General features: G+C 45.1%; 1 pseudogene; it reads right to left on the bottom strand.

Moving 5' to 3' along the window:
* Window positions 1-7,057: 7,057 nt before the first annotated feature.
* Window positions 7,058-9,897, bottom strand: LOC127230513 (mast cell protease 8-like; annotated as a pseudogene).
* Between the last annotated feature and the right edge of the window lie 934 nt (window positions 9,898-10,831).

Raw genomic sequence — 10,831 nt, 5'->3', positions numbered from 1 at the left:
CTTTGTAAGACAGTGTTTTTTGTTTTTTTAAATTTTTTTTTCTTATTTTACATATCTATCCCAGTTCCTTCTTCCTCCCTCCCTCCCTTCTTCCCTCTCTCTCTCCTTCCCATCCCATTCCCCCCTCCCCCCACTCCACAGGGAGGGTGATGTCTTCCAGGAGGGGTCAACAAAATCTGTCATTTGGAGTAGGGACTAGGCCCTCCCTCCTGGCTCTAGGTTAAGGGAATATTCCTCCATGGGGAATGTGCTCCCAAAGTCCTTTTGTGCACCAGGGATACATCCTTGTTCCACTATCAGAGGTCCCTTAGACTGAGACCCATGTTCAGGGGTCTGAGTTGGTCCAATGCTGGTTTCCCAGCTATGAGTCTGGGGGTCCATTAGCTCCTCCTTGTTCAGGTCAGCTGTCTCTGTGGGTTTCTGTAGCCTGGTCTTGTTCCCATTTTCTTATTACTCCCCCCTCTCTGCATTTGGATTCCATTTCTGCTCAGTGTTTAGCTGTGTGTGTCTGCTTCTGTTTCTATCAGCTACTAGATGAGTGCTCTATGATGGTAGATAAGTTAGCCATCGATCTCATTAGCCTTTCCACTGTTGCTCACATTGTTAGTTGGGGTCATCCTTGTAGGTCTCTGGACATTTCTCTAGGTTCAGTTTTCTCTTCAAACCTATAATAGCTCCCTCTATTATGGTCTCTCTCTCTCTCTTGTCTATTCGTCCCCCGAGTCAATCTTTCTGGTCCCACATGCTTTCCTCTCCTCCTCTTTCTCCTAATTCCCCCTCCACTTATTGCCCCTCCCCTCCCCCACGCCTAATATGCTCAGGAGATCTTGTTCCTTTCCCCTTCTGTGAGGGACCTTGTATGACTCTCTTAGGTTCCTCCTTGTATCCTAGTTTCTCTGGTGCTGTGAATTATAGGCTGGTGATCCTTTGCTCCATGTTTAAAATCCGTATATGAGTGAGTACATACCATGTTACTCTTTTTTGACTGGGTCACATCACTCAGGATGGTTTCCATCCATTTGCCTGTGAATTTCAAGATTCCATTGTTTTTTTCCAGCTGAGTAGTATTCCATTGTGTAAATGTGCCACATCTTCTTTATCCATTCTTCAGTTGAGGGGCATCTAGCTAAATCTGAACAAAGTTCTGTTGTACACATATACTACATTTTCATTATCCATTTAGCAGTTGGTAAGCATCTAGGTAGATCCTAATTCCTTGCTATTGTGAGCAGGACAGTGATGGACATGGATGTACAAGTCTCTGTGTTTGGATTGTGCTCCCCTGGCATTAGTCCAGGAGAGGTCATTTGGGTCATATGCTAGAGCTGTTTATTTGAGGAAATTCTACGCAGAGCTCCACAGCACCTACACCTGTTTATGCTCCCACCGGCACTCAGTCAAGGTTTCTCTTTACTCACACTGTTGTTCCTTGCCGCTCGTGTTGATGCAGGCATTATTTTGGAGACAGACTCTCTCTAGGTAACCCTACCTGTCTTTAACTCCATGAACCTCTGCTTCCTCAGGGATGGCAGCTATTCTATGTTACTCCAGGCTATCTATCTATCTATCTATCTATCTATCTATCTATCTATCTATCTATCTATCTATATCTATATCTATATCTATCTATCTATCTATATATATATATTAAAAGAATGTTGTTTTAATTTTTGGCATTTTCTCGTTTGTTTTCTCACTATCTTACTCTTTCATACTTTGAGAAACAAGCTGTTGTACTTTGCATAACCTCATGGGGAAGACCACATGGTGGGGTGATGAAGGAAGGCCTTCTGCTCCAAGTCCGTGGCATGGAGGCCTAGTCCTTTGGGACACAGCAGTGATCCTTACCTCTAGCCTGTGGGGAATCTTCCTCTTCAGAGGGAAGCTAAACAGTCATGCTACATTTGCTTCTCTTGTGATCCTGTGATTCTGCCTGCCTGCCTGCCTGCATGTCTGTCTGTCTGTCTGTCTGTCTGTCTGTCTGTCTGTCTATCAGTTCTTAGCACCAGGCTTTATCAGAAAGTTTCTTCATCTTAGCCTCCAATCTATTAATGGTCTTCTTACATCTTGTAGGCTGTTGGGAGCTGTCCTAGCAAAAACATTCCTTTTCACATGCTTCTATGAGGCTTATTTCACTTATCATTGTTGCTGCCAGTGTGAAGCTACCCAGTTCCAGGACCAGGGGGACAGGAGTCAGAGGTCCTGGCCTTAGTGTACATGTTCTGAGCCCCTTTCTGTGGTATCAAGTAGGGTGGGTACCTCCTCAATTAGGGCCTCCGTGGAACTCTTCCATTAGCTCTTCAGGATCTGAAATCAATGATTTTCCAGATATGTTCTTTCATTCTCTCTTACTCTTTTCTCTTTCCTCACTCATTTGGATTTTGGGAAGCAAAGTGATGCAATTTGCATAACTTTATGGTTTAGGCCACCAAGAGGGGTGATAAACTGAGCCTTCAGCTCTAAGCTTGTGGAATGGAGATCTTGGTCTATGTAGACACACCCTCCCTAGTGTGAGAATCTTACTTTTCAGAGGAAAGTTAGCCACACATAGTATATCCAGGAAACCCCATGCTTTAATTTATAGTTTTGCTGGGTGCAATAGTCTGGATTTTTATCTATGATGTCTTAGACTTTGTAGAACATCCATCTAGGCCCTCTAGCTTTCAAGGTTGCTATTCTAATGGGCCTGCCTTTATATGTGACTTGGTGTTTTTTCCTTACAGCTTTTTATATAATGCTTTTTGTTCAGTACATTTATTTAGTGTTTTGATTATCATGTGTTGTGGGGAGTTTCTTTTCCGGTCCTCTGTATTTGGTATTTGCTATCCCTCTTGTACCTTGATAGACATTTCTTTCTTTAGATTGGGGAAATTTTCTTTTATTATTTGGCTAAAACATTCTCTGCAACTTTGACCTGGGTTTCTTCTTCTTTATAGCTAGTGTGTGTGTGTGTGTGTGCGTGTGTGTGTGTGCGTGTGTGTGTGTGTGTGTGTGTGTGTGTGTGTGAGTTCCAGACTCCCTGGATGTTTTGTTACTGTAGTTTTAAAGATTTAGCTTTTTCTTTGGCTGAGGTATCTATTTCTTGCTTTCAATGTCTGATATTCTCTTTTCTATGTCTTGTACTCTGTTGGTAAAGCTCACCTCTGAAGGTTTTTTTTCCTCTTTCTTCTTTTTTTTTTTTTTGATTTATTGAGTTTTCCATTTTCAGTTTTATTTCATTTGGGTTTTCTTTAGGGACTGTTTCATGTGTTAAATTGATTTTATTATTCCATTTATTTGTTTGTGTTTACATGATCTTCACTGAGGCATTTATTTATATTTTCTTTAAGGTCTTTGAACATATTCACAATCATTATTTTGAAGTCCTTGTCTTTTGTTTCAGCTAAATTGCTTTTTTCCCCCATGTACAATGGAGTTGCTGGCTTCTTAAGGTGGTATATTGTCTTAGTTGTTTATGTTTGTGTTTTTGCACTGGGATCTAAGAATATTGAATTATGATGTTTGAAGTGTTTCTTGTAGATATCTGCTTTTTGTTTGGTAGACTTTTTCTTTTTTATTTCAATAACTTTTTTTTTAGTTATTCTACATACCAACAGGTTTCCCCTCCCTCCTCTTCTCTGACCTCCTCCCCTTTTGCATTTACCCCCTTCCCATCCATTCCTCCTCCATCTCCGTTCAGAAAGGGACAGAGTCCTCCCATGGGCTCATACAAAGCATGGGGCATCACGTTGAGGAAGGACTGAGCTCCTCCCTGTAAGTTGAGGCCTGATCAGGTAATTCAGTATGGGGAACAAGTTACCAAAAGCCAGCAAAGCAACAGGGAGAGGGCCTGCTCCCACTGTTAGAAGCCTTACTAAGACACCAGGCTACATGATTGCCTCACACATGCAGGCTTCCTGACTGTTGGTGCAGTGTCTGTGAGCTCCAACAAGCTTGGTCAACTGTGTCTGTGGTTCCCTCATCATGACTCCTCTGGCTGGTACAATTCGCTTCCCTTTCTTCTGCAAGACTCTAAGAGCTCAGGGAAGTGCTTGTCTGTGGGTCTCTGCCTCTGCTTCCATCATTTACTGGATAGAGTATCTCTGATGGCAATTAGGAAGTCACAGTAGATGGTCAATTCAGGTACCCTCTCCACTATTGCTAGGAGTCTTAGTTGGCGTCATTCTTGTGAGTGGTGGACCTTCTTTTCTTTGGTTACTATTGCCCACTTTGGGTCTCCTAGTTAGTTGTGGTAGCTGTGTGTCCTTTGAGTCTCATTCAAGTATGCTGGCTATGAGGTATATTGCAAGAGAGTTGATCTTCAGGTTGGTAGGAAGTTAGAAAGAAATGGAGAAGGGCTAGAGGGAAAAGCTGAGAAGGGCATTTGGGTACAACTAGGGGTCCCTAGGTCTACCCCAAGAGGCTGCATCCCTACAAGATGAAGGTGGGTTGAGAGCAGGGCTCACATAGGCAGCTGCAACAGAAATAAGGTTAAGTCTGGAGAGACTACCTGAGTCCCAGCCTGGTGTGGCTGCTGTTGGTCCCTGGTGTAGAGAGGTTCTGAGAGTCTGAGGAATGGAGATGGCTTAGGAGAAAAGGATGCTAAGAAGTCTGGCCTCAGGTCTTCACTTAGAGGCTGAGTCCCTAGGAGATGGACTGTTGTTATCTCAAAAGTTCTTGCGTCTTCTTCAATTCTAGTATAGTTTGGGCAGTAAGAGAATGTTGCACATACTTGTCGAGTTTGGTCTTTTCATAGCATCTCAGAGTTCCATGTCTTTGATTTCATCTCAGTTTCTCTTCTTAGGGGACATTGCTATTGAATTGTTGATTTAGTAGGTTGGCCCATTGTCTGTGTTTTTCACACTGGTGTGTGTGTGTGTGTGTGTGTGTGTGTACACGTGTGTGTGTGTGTGTGTGTGTGTGTGTGTGTGTGTGATAGGAAATGAGAATTTGGATTTAGACTGTTGGCTGTTTTGCTTTTGTTTTTGTGAGCTTTTACCCCAATTAGATTGGACCCACAGGGTGGCTTTAGACTAGATGTCTTGGGGTATCTCAAGGGGATGAGGCTCTGGCTGAAATCTGAGAGCCAGGGCAGCATGTTCTACTAGATTCAAGTCTAATCTAAGCTCATAACAATCCTGGAGTGGCTGGGTCTGTGGTTGGGGGACAGTGTTGTGACATGGCACCATAGGTGGGGAAGGCTGGGTTCTCAAAGGGGTGGGAAACATCTGAATAGAGGAGCAATGTGATATAAAACTGGAGGTGGGGTGGGCTGGGTTTACTGGTGGAAAATCAGTGGGATCAGGGTAGCAATGTGGTAGGAACACAGATGGGCCATGGCATGCCAGGATCCTGTCTGGGTGGGAGAACCCACCAGAGCTGGAGGAACCAGGTTGAACAGTATGGCAGAGGACTCCTGTATCTTATTAACAACATTCCCATTATTGACAACTATTAAGGGTGGCATTCTGTGCCTGAGATGGGGTAGCTGACCTCCAAGGAACTATTGGCAGTGGATGGTTTCAGAGCAGGCATAATCACAGATGGCCACTGGGGGGGGGTGTTCCAGGTTCTAGTAATATACAGGGGAGGCAGTAAGTCCTTGTGGGGAGTGCATTTCTGATGGATTACTGAACTGACACAGGAGCAAACTAACTTTCAAAAACACATGCTTTCCCTCACTGACAAAAGTAGCCCCCACCCCTAATCAGAGACACCAGTATTAGCCATGAATCACATTTAATGCAGAGAATCATTGCTGCCCCAGATACACAAATAAATAAGGGTTGTGAGTCTACCCATAATAAAGTCACTTATACCACCCCCTCTGAGGCTTAGGGAACATTATGGAAGAGGGCATGGGAAGTATGTAAGATCTGGAAGGTAGGGTGAAGGGTTTCAAAATTCCTTGCTCTAGACTTGATACCATTATTGCAGTCATCAATTCACACCAACCATAGCTGCCAGCACTGGGCCCACATTAGACCAGCCCCATCAACAACAGTCAAGGAAGGGGGAGGGGCTTGCAGGGCCCCACTCTTCACTTCTGAACTATTGGCTACTGATAGATTCTGGGAGAGGAGGTACGCAGTGTCTTGAGTTGTATAGTCACTGCTGAGCCTACCAGGCTCCAACAGGTACATCCAAACCCACAGTTACACAGCTGGTTTTTGTTAATCTCAGTGGGTCACAGAACTAGTCAGCTGTAAACATGAGAAAGGTTTGTGAGAACAGCCTCGGGTGTGCAGGGATGTTAGGGAGCTGCTTGGCAAAGAGGATGTTCTGTAAGCCTAGAGTACCTGTGAGAGATTGTACAGCAAGAAAAGGTATCATACTGCTATCTGTGATGAGGGGCACAAGTTGAATGAGACAGTAGTTATTCATGACTCAGCTCACATCAGGGCTCTGGGGCATCACACACACACACACACACACACACACACACACACACACACACACACACACTTGAGAAGTGCTGAGCTGGCCTTGCTTCAGTGGAAGTGATTCTTCAGGTCTAGGCACATAACAATTGATCCTATTCTAAAGTCCCTGACCCACATGATGGGGCTGTCATGTGTCATCGCCTGAGTCCCTTTGAGGTGGATGCAGTTCTGAGATGAGACTAAAGCTGGGTGGAGGACACTGGACCAGGAGGCCTGGGAGGAGCCTCAGAGAACAGTGGGCTTGCTAGGAACATAGAGGGCTGGGTAGAGTGGGAGGTGAGGGCTCTGGCACTTTCCATCCCTTTGCAGTCTGTTAATCTAAAGAAGAATTTGAAAGGAAGACAGCATTCTTCTCAGACTGAGCCTGAGCCCTCCAGGACTGACAGGACAGGCCTATCTATGTGCTGAGAGGACGGAGACAGTGCACAGGTAAGATGTGCAGGCTAAGTGAGAAATGTTTGAAGACAGCGACCATGAGACGAGGGGAGGGTGAGGAAGAAGCTGTTGCACAAAGTATTTCAGGTATGCATTCGCAAAAGGGAACACTGCCAGCTCTTTATGAAGGCAGATCTCTATTAAGATTCAGATATCTAACGCAGGATGTTGGACACTGGCCCAAACACAGGGCTTGTCTTCTAGGGTTGTTGAAGGAGTTTCATTTTTTCTGAATCCAAGGAATAAAGCTTGAGATTCTGGTGAATACCTCAGGAAGGTCCCCAGTGCAATGGTGTTGGCTTACAATGCCCTGGGCCATGCCCTGACACACAAAGGGTCCCCCGAATCTCCCTGTGGACAGAAAAAGGAAAAGTCTTTGTAAATATGCTGTTATCACCTCTTGCCAGACTCATCTTCTCCCTGTTCTTCTCTGTTCCCACTAACGCCTGGGTTTTCAGATGGAAAGACTAAGTGATACCATTTACCAAGGTCCTGAATGGGATGGGGGTCAGTGAGCTCTGTCCCTCACTAACTGGAGTGCCTGTTCCTGGTGTGTCCTTTCTGCAGTCTCAGTAGACTCTAGCTCTCCTGTTGCCCCATTGTGAAAGGACTTATTTGGCTGAGGGAAAACAATGGACCCTGTAGGTTGAACCCTACATTAACTCTGGACTACCAGTAGTTGCACAGTGGGAAAAGGCCTGACTGTATGCCTGCATTGTATCCCTGACTGTCCCGGGAAGACATTTGAAGATGGTTATGTACTTACACCAGCAGTAGCCTTCTTGTCCTTGGGGTTTCCCACACAGAGCTGGGTGGAGTTGTTGTAGCTTTTGTACAGTTTTTGGCATGTCTGACTTTCTTGAACTTCTAACTTCACTTCCAGAAGTTTGTCAGGCAGACTGCAATGTGTTTCCCCAGCCTGCCACTGTGCACACCTGCCCCGGTTTCACCCAGTTATGCCTCTTTGGAAGGGCAATGGTCTTCACAGCTTTACTGAGTTGAGCTGTGTTTCAGCTGGTCAGAAAGACGATGAAGAAAGAGTCAGGTCTGGCACCTCAGCAAGCTTAAACCACAGATAGGGCTGACTGTACCTTCCCCAAATACAAAGCTCCCAAAGCCCCCATTCTATTGCCCTGAGACCATAGACCAGCCACCCAGAGAGAGGATTGGACTGATATAATAGTAATTGGCAGAGTGCTCCAAAATAACCAGAAATATGGTACCTTCAGTAGCATGATGTCATTGACCATTTTTGCACTGCTATAGCTCTCGTGGGGGATGGATTTATGAACAGGGATGAACTGGGTGTTGTTCTGTTCCTTGATATTGTGAGCACCCAAAGTTATACTTATATTCCTTTGAAAATAAAATGGATTGAATACAACATGGGAGCAATACATCGTTCTCAGTAATGTATGTGGGGGCTCAGTCTAAGGCAGAGCTTGGCTGAGTCAAATAGCAAGAAATTCATGAGAAAGGCTGTGTCTTAGGCCTTCAGAAACACTAGCAGCCATTCAGACCCTTCACTGACTCCATCGGGTCATGTGATCTACAATCAGTTGAGGCTAAATAGGGTAAGGTGAGGCTAATCTTCACCTTTGTTCTCCTTTTAAGGACAACCTGGATCTGTCGTTATTGGTCAGTCCCAGGCAACAAAGACCCCTTGGCTCTCCTTACCTTCCATCACAGTGGGCTGCTGTCATTACAATGTCTTTTTCCACCAGGAAACCACCACATCGTTTTGGTTTTGATTTTTTATCATAATACCTTATGAATGCCATGTATGGATGGGAGTGGAGTTTGGCCTCTGTACCCCAAATTATTTCTCCTAAAAGAGAAAATTTGTTCTGAACCTGTGATCATAGGAACTGCAACAAATCTGGATGCTGGAATAAGGGGCATATTCATGCCAGGAGAGCGTGTGGACTTGACACGGATGGAGAGGAGAGCGTTTTGTAGTGTCTGCCACACACCAGATAAGTGTCCCTGGCTTCTGTGGGTGATCACACAGGGCTTGAAGCATGATGTCACTTTTACCCTAGTTCTCAATCTCTCCTTGTACTAAATCTGGAGCCAAGACTTTTTCCTGACCCATTTAAACCTCATGTACCCATATAGGAAGCATTCAGTATATAATGTCCAGAAGATCTAGAATACATCCAACCAGCTACAGTTGCTTCACCTCGAGTCCTGCTCACTTAGGCACTGGGCTGTGCCTGAGGTTAGCATGAAGCACTACTGGGGTAGAAAACTCCAGCTGCCTTTTCTCTATTCTGATTCGTGATCCATAGCAAGTGACCTGCTCAGAAACAAGACTGTTGTACAAACCATGAAAAGCTTTCAAATGGGCCATGCCAGTAGCTGGGAAAGGAGTTCTTAATGTAGTCTGAACCTCAGCATGGGATACTTTCCTAAGGCATTGAAATAACCTTGGCATTTAGAAGGAAGAACACAGAGGTGTAGGGCGCATAGTGAGATGGGGAGATGGGTTGGAGGATCTTGTCTCAATCTGTTTCCATGAAGCTATGGATCAGGGATGAAGCCACACTTAGCTGGCTTTGTTAGATTGTGGGGAGCAGTCACGGCAGACCTGTATGCTCAGAAGAACAGAGGGAAGGCAAAGATGAAGCCTGGAAACCGGAATAGACGGGTTCTTCTAGTCTCAATCCACATTTCAGGCATGGATGAAGCTGCCCACTCTTAGGTTTGGCCAATCAGAACATCTTGCCTTCATTTTCAACTGTATCTTTCCTCTAGGGTCCTATGATATTTTAGTGATTCCTCTCTGTTAGGTGACAGAGATCTCACTTACTAGGTGCCATTGCAAGTAATTCATTGTGCTTTCAGACCCATTTATTCAGTGCTAGGCTGGAGTTCAGAAAACTTCTCAGATGAACTGAGTGAGGAGTAGACGAGCCTGACTGGGACACTATGGTCACACACAAGACTCTAATGAGCGAGATGGTTGCTTACCTCCTTCAGTGCTGACTGGCAGGACATCCACTAGGAGGAGCAGGAGCAGAAACATCTTCAGAGGTCTGACCAGTTGTCAACTGTTACCTGTTTATGCCTCACACTTTTAAACCTTTAGGTGTGGAAAGAGGGCCAGGGCTGGTGGCCACTAATTTCCTGTGTGGTACTCAAGATCTGAGTTCTTGCTGCATCTGTGTGGTGAGTGTGCAGGAAGCACTTTGCCAGTCAGTTGCTGGTGAGTATGACCACATTCCCCACAGGAATGTTGGCATCTGAGGAGGGAGGAAGAGCCTCCTGAGGCCTTCCACATAGAACAGAGAGGGAGTCCCCTTCTGCTGTCACTGATCAGGGAATTGCAGTAAGTTCCCTTTGTGTCTTGAATTTGTGACCAGGTAATTATCTCCCAGAGTCATATTATCTCTACATCCCCTTTAGTTCTCTATGAGGAGCTTATTTCTATTTTTTCAAGAGCATGAAGAAGTTTGTTCTAGGCTCAAAAGTGCCATTTTAACACAACACACTAGGGAAAAGCTGGGTGACCTATTAACAGCCTGAACACTACTTGGGGGATGGAGTGAAGAGTAAAGATTCAGGATGAAGTGTCTGTGTGATGTTGATGACACCGTCAGGAGGGAATGACAGAACTGGGAGCTTTATAGAAGTATTTGACAGACAAATAATCGGGATCCCAAGCAGTCTGTGAATACATTTCAAATGTTTAGATCACCTCAGCAGCTGGGTACTTAGTGTTGGGAGAGGAGAGATGAAGGAAGAATCAGAGGTGTGCTGTTCCTGTCCAGTGCCTGTGGTCCCCAGGGAAGAAGGTGACATAGGCAAAGCTCTGTGTCTGCTCACTTCTTGGTATCTGCTGAGGAACCCGTTCTCTCTCTGTCTCCTCTGAGGAAGCAGCTGCTCTGTGTGTCTCCCCCAGGAATCAGCTCTAGTCCCTCTTGCAGTTTGTATATGCAGGTGCTTTTGAACGTGAAACTCAAGTGCATTTC

This window comes from Phodopus roborovskii, unplaced genomic scaffold, assembly GCF_943737965.1.
Source record: "Phodopus roborovskii unplaced genomic scaffold, PHOROB, whole genome shotgun sequence".
Lineage (NCBI taxonomy): Eukaryota > Metazoa > Chordata > Mammalia > Rodentia > Cricetidae > Phodopus > Phodopus roborovskii.
Note: the sequence above shows the minus strand (reverse complement) of the source record. Positions and strands in the feature narration are given on the sequence as shown.